Source organism: Mya arenaria, chromosome 5 (genome assembly GCF_026914265.1).
Source record: "Mya arenaria isolate MELC-2E11 chromosome 5, ASM2691426v1".
NCBI classification, from domain to species: domain Eukaryota; kingdom Metazoa; phylum Mollusca; class Bivalvia; order Myida; family Myidae; genus Mya; species Mya arenaria.
The window spans coordinates 27,378,592-27,389,133 of NC_069126.1; positions in this window are offsets into that span (position 1 = coordinate 27,378,592).

Here is a 10,542-nt window from a genome sequence, read left to right on the forward strand (position 1 = left end):
TATTATAGAATCAATTTTATTTCTTACCTTTAATCATTTTCAAAACTCCAAAATGTTTCATACATAAAAATAATGATTAAGAACGGGCGGAGTAGCCGTTGTGAACGAGCCATTCTTAATCATTAAAAGATTACTTCAGATCATCTCACTGTCTTAAAATACTACCTCATTGGCAAAATCTGACGCATTGAGTATGTGTCGGATGAGTGGCAATAGGCGGACCTTTAAACACCCGCGAATGTTGATTTTTTTTTAATGATTAAGCGTAGTACTTAATGATTGCATATCTGCAATTCCAGTGGATGAAACTGTAAGTTGAATGCTAATGGGGGTATATACTAATTTATATTTCCTTTGAATACATCCCACATTTTCAGCCAACAAAACTGCAGATAGGCAATCATTAATAACTATGCTGAATCATTAAGAATTTCAAACTTCCGTGGGTGTTTAAAGGTCCGCCTTTTGCCACTCATCAAATACATACTCCCTGCGTCTGATTTTTTTTACAATGTGTCAGGCATTGAATTGTATTCTAAGTCAAATAGATGACCTGAATAATTATCTAAATGATAAAGAGTTTCCTTCATGTCATCTAACTATTACATAACCTGACACTTTTTTATTATATCTATCAATAACTACAAAATAAAAAACGCCTTATTTTCATTAAAATCGTACACAAAAAAAACTTGTAGTTTAAATGAAATATGCAATTTCGTAAATCTGATATTTTCCTGTACAGCCTCTGATTTCGTAAACCCCATGCTGCGTTTCTTCCGCTTTGGGTATGTGTTAATGGGGTCTATCATTACTTATAAATATTGATGAATCCCGCTTATTTCAACAGTTTTCCTTGTTTACTTTTCTTATGTCTAACAATAAGTGTTTAGTAAAGTTCAAACTATATATGAAACATACAAACAGATTTTTTAAATTGATCAACCATCAAACATCTATTTCGGTGACATAAAACCATGATCTAACCTTAAACAAAAGATTATTCTTTGAAAGACACGTTAAATTCTTGAAAACATCAATATCTAGCTAATCCCCAGCACCAGCTCACAAGCCCTGCACTGGTAAAATGACTTCCGGGCTTGCTCAAATTCTGAATTTTATATTGCACGGCTTGTTCAAAAATATGATTCCATGTAATAGTATAAGAATTCAGGCTTGTTCATCCAAAAGTCTTATTTCGATGACAAGGATAAGGCTAAGATCAATACTGGCCCTGGTCTCAACATTTATCACTGTATACCGTTTTGAATCATTGATTGGAGTTGTTTAATCCAGCATCTGTAGCACAGTATTGATGCACTACAAATGAACCCGATTCTTCAATTTACATATAAAAAAATCAATTGATAAAATAGACGTCGCCATTTTAAAATGAAACATATGTATTTGCAGATGAATTCCATCAATGAATCGGCCAAGAGAGGATTGGATGGTGGAGTTTTAGATGACACAATGCTGACTGTTTCCACCAAGCTGATTTTGCTTCCTACTGGCAGCAGAAGGAAGTCTTCACTTTTATTTCAAACAATTCAGTTTTAATGCCACCAACCATTTGTCAAGATAACATATAACTGAAAAGATTGAAATTACACCAACTTCCTTCATTAACACAAACTATCTGTGTACCTGGACCATCAGCTTGAACAGTATACTACTTCAACTACCATTTCCTCATATTCAAACATTACTAGAAAGGTCTGAAAGGCAATCATGCTATCTTCAGTGATAAATGAAGAATGACAAACTCCTCTGTTATAAATTCTGCTGCAACTTGAGATCACCAGTATGTACAGACATTGCCAAATTTATTGCATTTATTACTTGTGTCTTATCAGTGCTCTATGCATGGATATTGTACTTCAAGTTAACTATGATTTTATTAAGATGCAATTTTTCACTCTGTATTGATGTTCACATACTTCAATTTCTGTTGCCAGTGCCACTAACAGATAATCTAGATGAATTTGTTTTTATTTATTTCTACTACTGTTGTCTATGATCATTTTCATATCATATAGTTAGTACACTTCATTAATATACATGTACAAGGCAGTCAATGTCTTATTTCCTATAATAAGCCTTTTGACATTTCTGCTTTCAATTGTCTATATATTTTTCATTAATATTTCTAAGTTTGAAGTCTGATCACTGTTAAAAAAAAACAGGCTGTACTTCATGGCTGCCTAGAAATGTCTTCCAAATTGTTAATTAATTAAAATAACAATAACCTAATGCCCTTATGGAAACATATTCAAAACATTCCTCAACGGCTATGAAATTATTTTTGGATAAACCTTTTTGCAGTTTACAGCCTTTAAAAAAATAAGATTTTCCCCCAACCAAATGCACTTCTTAACCTATAAATAAATGATTTTTGACATATTGTAATCATTTTCATTCATTGCATTTTTTTTCTGCTACAATGTTATCGCATTTTTATGTGTATCATTTAGATTCATTGTTTTCACATTATTACTTCACTCATGATTCATTGCTAATCTCATTTTATGTAAATTTCTTCTTGTTCAATTGTAAATAATGACAAATGCTGCTCAAAAGAGTGTGATAATGGATATACTCTTCCTGTCATTCATGTTATTTGATAATTGTCAGCTGCGGTATCTTCCATGAATTGCATTACTTTCACCATCACTTGTACATTATCATTTCGCCAAAGTAGTTCATTATAGATTCATATAACACTAAAGACTGGTTAATTGTAATGGTAAACTATTTTTCAATTCTTTTAAAAAAATCCATCCTTTGATATAGCCTTTATCTTACACCATTATTTCCTAGAGCTTTACCTTGCATTTCTGTCATTCAGGCATGGTTGAAATACATTTTAAGGGACTAGACACCAGATGATACCATTGCAAGATGAAAATAAAACTGTCCAAAACTTTAATGGAATTTATATCTTAGTGTACATTTGAATTGAGTTATTGGACCGAGTAAATCCCAGTTATTTTAAAAAAAAAATAGCTTCTGAGTGTGTCTTGTAAAAATCACAGGACCCCCACATGCTATTCTTTAGTGTATACACACAGCTGAGACAAGGATAGAAATATTTAAAAAAAAATCATTTAAAATATTGCATTTTTGACCCCATACTAGCCCTAATTCATAAGTGCAGTCTTGTTTCAAGGAAAAATTGAACTTGCTGATTTTGGTACTTTTGGTCCATCCCCAATTGATCCAATAAACCCTGGTGTAATATTGATAATTATGGAGAAATAAAGACATACTTTATATGTAATGTTAATTGGGCTCAATTTCAGACCTATTCAGATTATGAAATAAAATACTGCATTACAACTTTTATTAAATCATAGACCAACTATAAAAACACACAAAAGAGATTGTTCCTTTTCATATACCTTGTTCTTATTTTTCTGAAATTGAACTGCTGGTGTTCAGGCATTGGTCTATGACAGGTGTGGTTGACTGTTGATATGTAAATTTAACCAGCTATGATAACAATATTATATGCATACATCACTGTCAGCATTTTAACTGCTACAGCTAATGAAGAACCTCCAATAGCTATACTCTGATATAAGCTGCCATTTATAAATAATATTCAACATTTAATTGTTTAAATCTATTTTGTATTACATTTTTCCCTTTTGAGATGCATTAAAAACATTAACAACCTATCAATAAAATTTATATCTGTATGCACTTCAGTGTTCATGTTTTGTGGTTTCCTTCTTACCAAAGCCAAACTAGTTATTGTCATAGCCTATTAGATGTTACCCAATTTTTTAACATTGCCATGCTTAAGCTAGGCCTGCTTCCATTTTCCGACTCCTTGCTGCTGTATTACTATTCCCCACTGTGCCCTTTTGTTAGACAGAGCTTCCATCAATAATTATGAATTATATTTGATATTCAAAATCATTATTAAATGTCAATTCAAAAAAAGTTTAAAAATAATACAGAAACATAATTGTGATACTTATTTGAGATAAAAGCAACCCTTATCATGTGTATTGGTATTGAGAGTTTTCACCTGAAAAAGTGGCAAAATCTGTAAAAATTGTCTTTTATAATATATCCAACTATTTTTACAATCATTGCACTGCTCATATCAATTTTAGAATGAAACAAAAATGAATCTGAAGTATGGGTCTGATGCATCTACGTTAAATGTATCAATTTGAAACGCTTTTAAATTGATTTTTGGAGCTATTTGAGCCACTAATGTCGATAAAACAATGAAAACTAGAGGCCTAACACTCTCTGTCAAGGTCACATGACAGTGACGTACATTTTTTTAAATAAAAATATATAAAAAAAAACTGAAAAAAGTGGAACTTCCTTTCTGATGACGAAGCAAGTGTCCCTAATGTGATTTCATAGCTTTCTACCAAATATTGTTGAGAATAATGTCAGTATAAAGTATACCTATTGTTACAGGTAATGTTCAATCCTATCATATTTTTCACGATATCTCAAGTACCCCAACCTTACTCTTTTTGCTGACGACGTCACACACCGTGTTATGGACTGAATTTATGTAACGGGTTAAACATTAAAATGTAAACGATGATCATGATCTTTGTCAGGAAGAAATTTTGGTCAGTAACAATTTGTATAAAACTGGCTTATTGTTTGGTTAAGTCAAAGTGAGCCAAAACGACTGTGATTGGTTTATTCGTATCCAATCATTACTACCAGCCAATCAAATCACCTCAATCTGCAGACTGGTTTGTTGGTCAGCAGCCACTTGTATAGAACTGGTTAATTTTATGGTCTAGCCAGTGAGTCAGAACGTTTCGATTGGTTGACATGTATTCAATAATTACTATTAAGCAATCAAATCAACTGAATTTACAAACTGGTATGTTGCTCTGCAGTCACTTGTATAAAACTGTTTTTTTTAAATGGTCAGTAAGTCAAAACATTAATTGATTGGTCAATTTGTATCAAATAATTACTTTTAAGCAATCAAATAAACTAAATTTGAAAACTGACCAAAACATAACTTGTAGACAAATTGGCCAAAAGGTTATTGACCGGTCAATTAGGATCCAATAACTATTATTCAACAATGAAATCGTCTGAATTTGCAAACTTGCCTAAACCTAGCCTATCCGAGTGTTATGCAATCGGCTGCAGTATTTAATGCCTTCTCTGCAGACGACAAAACTAATGCGGAAGAACATATCAAAATGACCTTCATGCCCTTATATCTAATGGAATATTTCCAAAACCAAACAATTCAATCGATAACCTATAGTGACCCGAATTCCCCGCTATCTGAAAAGCGTTCTGTTTATATTAATAAAACATTGGGGAATTCACCGTACGTTTTTCGATGAATTTCGGAATTCTAAAGGAATTCCCCTTATAATTGAGGTGTATTTTTCAAAGCTGTAGAACCAAGGTTTTAGGTGATATTAACATATTTTGGTCCATTAATTCACAATTTGAATAATGAATTTACATTATGATCACACATAACATCGAAAAAAACACCTTTCGTTAAATCCAAAGTAATGACAAGTCTATATCGTTGTGTTATTCCATACTTTGATTTGATATTAAAATGAAAACTACAGGGACGTTGGTTTTAACAAATACCCTGTTTAAATGCACAAAGCTTATATCCAACAAACACTTACCGAGAGACATACAACGTATCAAACAATTTAGACATAGCACATATGATTCACAATTTATTTGATTCAATCATATGTTATTGCATATAAACAAGTTAACATTGAGTCTACACTACAGTAGCTCGGGTCATTCAAGCTGTCCGCATCCGTCGACTCTCAAATTGAATAACTAAACTCTCTGGCGCTTGTGAACATTTAGATTGAGGGACTTTTGGTTAGGGGATAATTTGTTTTCCTGCAGACATTTGGTAATTTGACCAGCAAGGGGTTGGGATAGTTTTAATACTAACTTTATGCAAAGTGATTGTCCTTACTAATTAGTCACTAATTATTGAATAGTTGATTTAATGTAGGTGTGCTATATTACAAAAATACCAAGATTTTTGCCACCGGTTACTGAAGTATTCGAGTTTTTCACAATTTTTAGCAGCGCACAAAATAGACACCCTTCAAAACAAAACAAAAACAAAACAAAAAAGACAAAAAAAACAACAACTATGTTTGAACCAATGAACATATTGTGATAACGTAGTTTATACTGCACTCTAAAATTGTGCCGATCTCCATTTTGATAGCGAAATTGAACTTAAGGGCGAACGTTCCCCATGCGGGCCGCAAAACAATAATCGGCCCGGATCGCAAAACTGACAATCGTCATGCAAATACTCGCGGAAACCAATTACAAATTCGTTACTTTATAGTTTATATAGTAACTATGTATTAAGTTAAAATATTTACTACACAACTATAATCATTATCTTTTTTATTTATATTGTAACTTAGTACTAATTATAAATCTTCACTACACAACTATTATCATTATCATTTTTCATTGATATTGTAACTTAGTACTAATTATAAATATTCACTACACAACTATAATCATTATCTTTTTCATTTATATTGTAACTTAGTACTAATTATAAATATTCACTACACAACTATAATCATTATCATTTTTCATTTATATTGTAACTAATTATAAATCTTCACTACACAACTATAATCATTATCATTTTTCATTTATATTGTAACTATAAGTACTAAGTATAAATCTTTACTACACAACTATTATCATTATCATTTTTCATTTATATAGCAACTAAGTACTAAGTATAAATCTTCACTTCACAACTATCATCATTATCATTTTCCATTTCAGTGAACGATTGCCGTATATAAGCTGAGCACTTAGAAGTGGTAGGGTGACTTTCAGCACTTTTGAAAACAGGGTCCCGGACCCCCCTTTGCTACATTTCATGTTATATACCAAAATAACCGGGAAGGTCTGAAGTTTATCAGACTGCCGGCATAAATTGGCATAAATGGCGGCGAGCCGAGAAAATCCAAGATGGCCGACAAAGATGGCCGCCAAAATCTGAAAATCAAATTTGCTCTTTTTTGCCTTGTTAATAGAACTTTTTATCTTATTTTTACATATTTTTTCATCTCATTTGCAAGAATATAGATGGTTTATGTCTTTTCAGGATGTAACTTGGTAAAAATATAAAAGATTTACATTTTTTTTCATAATAAATAGTGAAAATTTTGCCAGAATTTTGCATATGAGAGTACTATTTTAATTTGTATCTTTTTATTTATTGCACCCATTACCTATTTCTTAGATTAAAAGATAACAACATTTAAAAACATTTATACATAATTTACAAATTTGTTTCCATCTATCACCAAGTCATAAATTGTCAAAAGCTGTTTTTGGGTGGGTGGGGTAAATTGACGTGGTTTAAAATTCGGACCAGGTCAGGATTTAGTTCAGAATATACTACTAGAGAGAGCAGACTGTTAAGTTGCAAAACTGCCATCTATAATTATGTTTGATCAAAGCATATTAATTTAAGGATTTTATAAATTAAAAGCCATTTATACAGGTAGGATAATTTTTAAGGGATAAAATTTACATCAGCACGTCTTTTTTTAACATTTGACACTAAAGTGAGTATAATTATAATGAATATTAAACATTTATTCCTTCTTAAACATAGTAAGTGTGTTTTGTCATGTATAAAATGTTAAAATATTTAAGAGATGGATGGATTGTTTATTTATGTGATCAGAAAGTTGAATTGAGAGTGTCCTAGACTATTTGTTTTGATAATTTGCAATAATGTTATGAGTGAAAATGGTTCAAAAACATGTGTTTACATGTATGTTCACTATAAGACAGCTGAATAAGTATAAATATTACAATATATTCTTGAAATGCAAATAAATCTATTCTATATATGAAAAACGGTGCAACTGTAAATTATATCACTTCAAATATATCCACTGTATTTTCAGTATGAAAGTTTGATAATGAACGTTTCTGAGGCGGTCCCATGTACTACAAAAAGAGAAAATTAATATTCAGTCCAGAAACATGTTGTTTTTGTAAGAAAGGTTTCCAGAGCAATAGAATTACACTTAATCCAAAGAAGTTTGATTAATTGCTTACAACTTGTAATGGCAGAAATGATGAAATATCTGCAAATTTTGTAGAGTATGAGTCTATGATAAGGAACAATGAAATAGCAGTTCACTACCATAAGGCATGCAGATCAAAGTTTATGCACCCATTTTATAACGACTATAATAGCAATGGCATGATTGATCAGCAACAAAATGACAACACTCCAAACAAATTTACCAGATCACAAAAAAAATTAATTTGATAACATAGAAATGAGTGGTCGAAAGTGGAAGCTCCACAAATGAAAATTCTATACTCATAACCAAACCAAGTGACTGAAGCCAAAAATGACTATGCGTTACATGCTAGGCTACTTGGGTGTAGTGGTGATCTTGTTGCAGTTGAAGCGAGATATCATCGCAAAAAAGCCTGTCTCAGTAATTACTTAAGAGAAAGTGGCAACACCACTGATAAAACTCCTCAAAAGAGTAAACTAGAAGGCCCTATAACAGTTTTAAAATCTGAATATTATGAAATGATAGAAAACAAGGAGACTGTTGATTTTTCAAAAATCAAAAATCGAGTTATTGAAAGTTGTACAAACCCAAATGTTCACATTGGAGCTAGTAAATTAAAATCAAAGCACATTAAACATGTCTTGAGACAAGTCTGGCCTGAACTGAGGTTCATTCCAAGGGAAGGGATGACTGACAAATATTTTGTTCAAACTATCAAGAAAAAAACATTATTCTAAGACCAAATGCACCATATCGGACAAGAAATTGTTAAAAAAAATCCAGCGGAAATAACCTAAATCTGTTATGTTGTTGTAATTTGCATGCCCTTCGTGGGAAAATCGCAAGTAAGCCATTAATACAATGAAAAATGCAGTAACAAGCACAGTAGTCATGCCATGTTCTCCCTATTCCTCCTGATAAACGCATACTAGTGTGGCAACGGTCGATCAACCACTGTCCTTCTACTCACAAAATCTTGGACGAGAGGGGACATTATCATGGACATTGCTAGTTTCTCTGTAACGATCCGGGTCACAATGGGTCCTCGATTCACTCAAAATCTTCGTGAAACGTGGCAACTTGCGGACATAAAACATATCCTTGATGGTATTTGCAAAATATCTTGACCGCTACTGTATATTAGTCATTAGATATCGGGAAATGCTGTCCGGCTAGTGCAGCGGTTAAATGACATGAATTAAAATCTTAATTATTAAGAGTGGACGGAGTGAGCGTAGCGATCGAGCCTTTCTTTATCACAAAGATTTTAATTCATGTCATCTAACTGACTTAGAATACAACATTGTCAACGGAAAATCTGACGCAAGGGTTTTGTATCGGATGAGTTGCAGTGGGCAGACACTCGCGAAAGTTGAAATTCTTAATGATTAAGCCTGGAGTGAGCGTAGCGAACGAGCCTTTCTTAATCACAAAGATTTTAATTCATGTCATCTAAATGACTTCGATTACAACATTGTCAACGGAAAATCTGACGCAAGGATTTTGTATTGGCCGGATGAGTTGCAGTGGGCGGACACTCGCGAAAGTTGAAATTCTTAATGATTAAGCCTAGTACTTAATGATTGCCTATTTGAAATTTTCATTGGCTGTATTCTAAATTAATTTAAGGGCCAGAAATATGTTGAATTGTTCAAATAGTCTTGACCGTAACACGAATCTTTTTTTGTTCAAATTGAAGAAAACATCAAGCTAGAAACTTTCATGACATGAAATATGTTACATTTTCTTCAGGCGAAGTTATGCCTGATTCTTTGTCAAAATACCGTATGAATAATTATGAATAAAACACGTTCGGTAACGTATTGCTATACATCAAACACGGGTTCATACGATGCTCAACGCTTTATGAACGGTTTAGAGGCGACTCCAGTTTGATCCCTTTCGACATCTATATTGAATAAACCCAACTACAGATTTTTGTGCGTACCTTCAAAAGTATCCCTTCCATTCGCTTATTTTAAAAAGTAAACATCTACCTTTAATTTAAAACCAAATTGTTACAATCGCTTCAGTTAAACGGACACTTTTTAACGGTTACTGAACGTATGTAAAGTACTGCAACGTTTATTTTCTAAATTGCTACGTTTTTGAAATGCGCTAAATAACACATTGAAAATCCTATTATGCATGGTAAAAATACAGCCCGGACAAGATTTAGTCCAGACCAGTCCTGCCAACAGTACTCATTTTGACAGTTAACCTCCAGGTGTGACCTTGACCTACAAGGTACCGATCTGGGACTAGTATGCGACACGCAACTTCATCGTCATAAACCTGCATGTCAAGTTCCTTGGAAATCTTGTAGTACTTGGTTTAGGTACGAGGTACAATCCTATCAACGGTACCCATTTTATTTTTTGAGCTCTAAGTATGACCTTGACCTTTGATGGACAAACCAAGGTTGCGCGCGTGACACGCCGCCTCATGAGGGTGAAACTTCATGGAA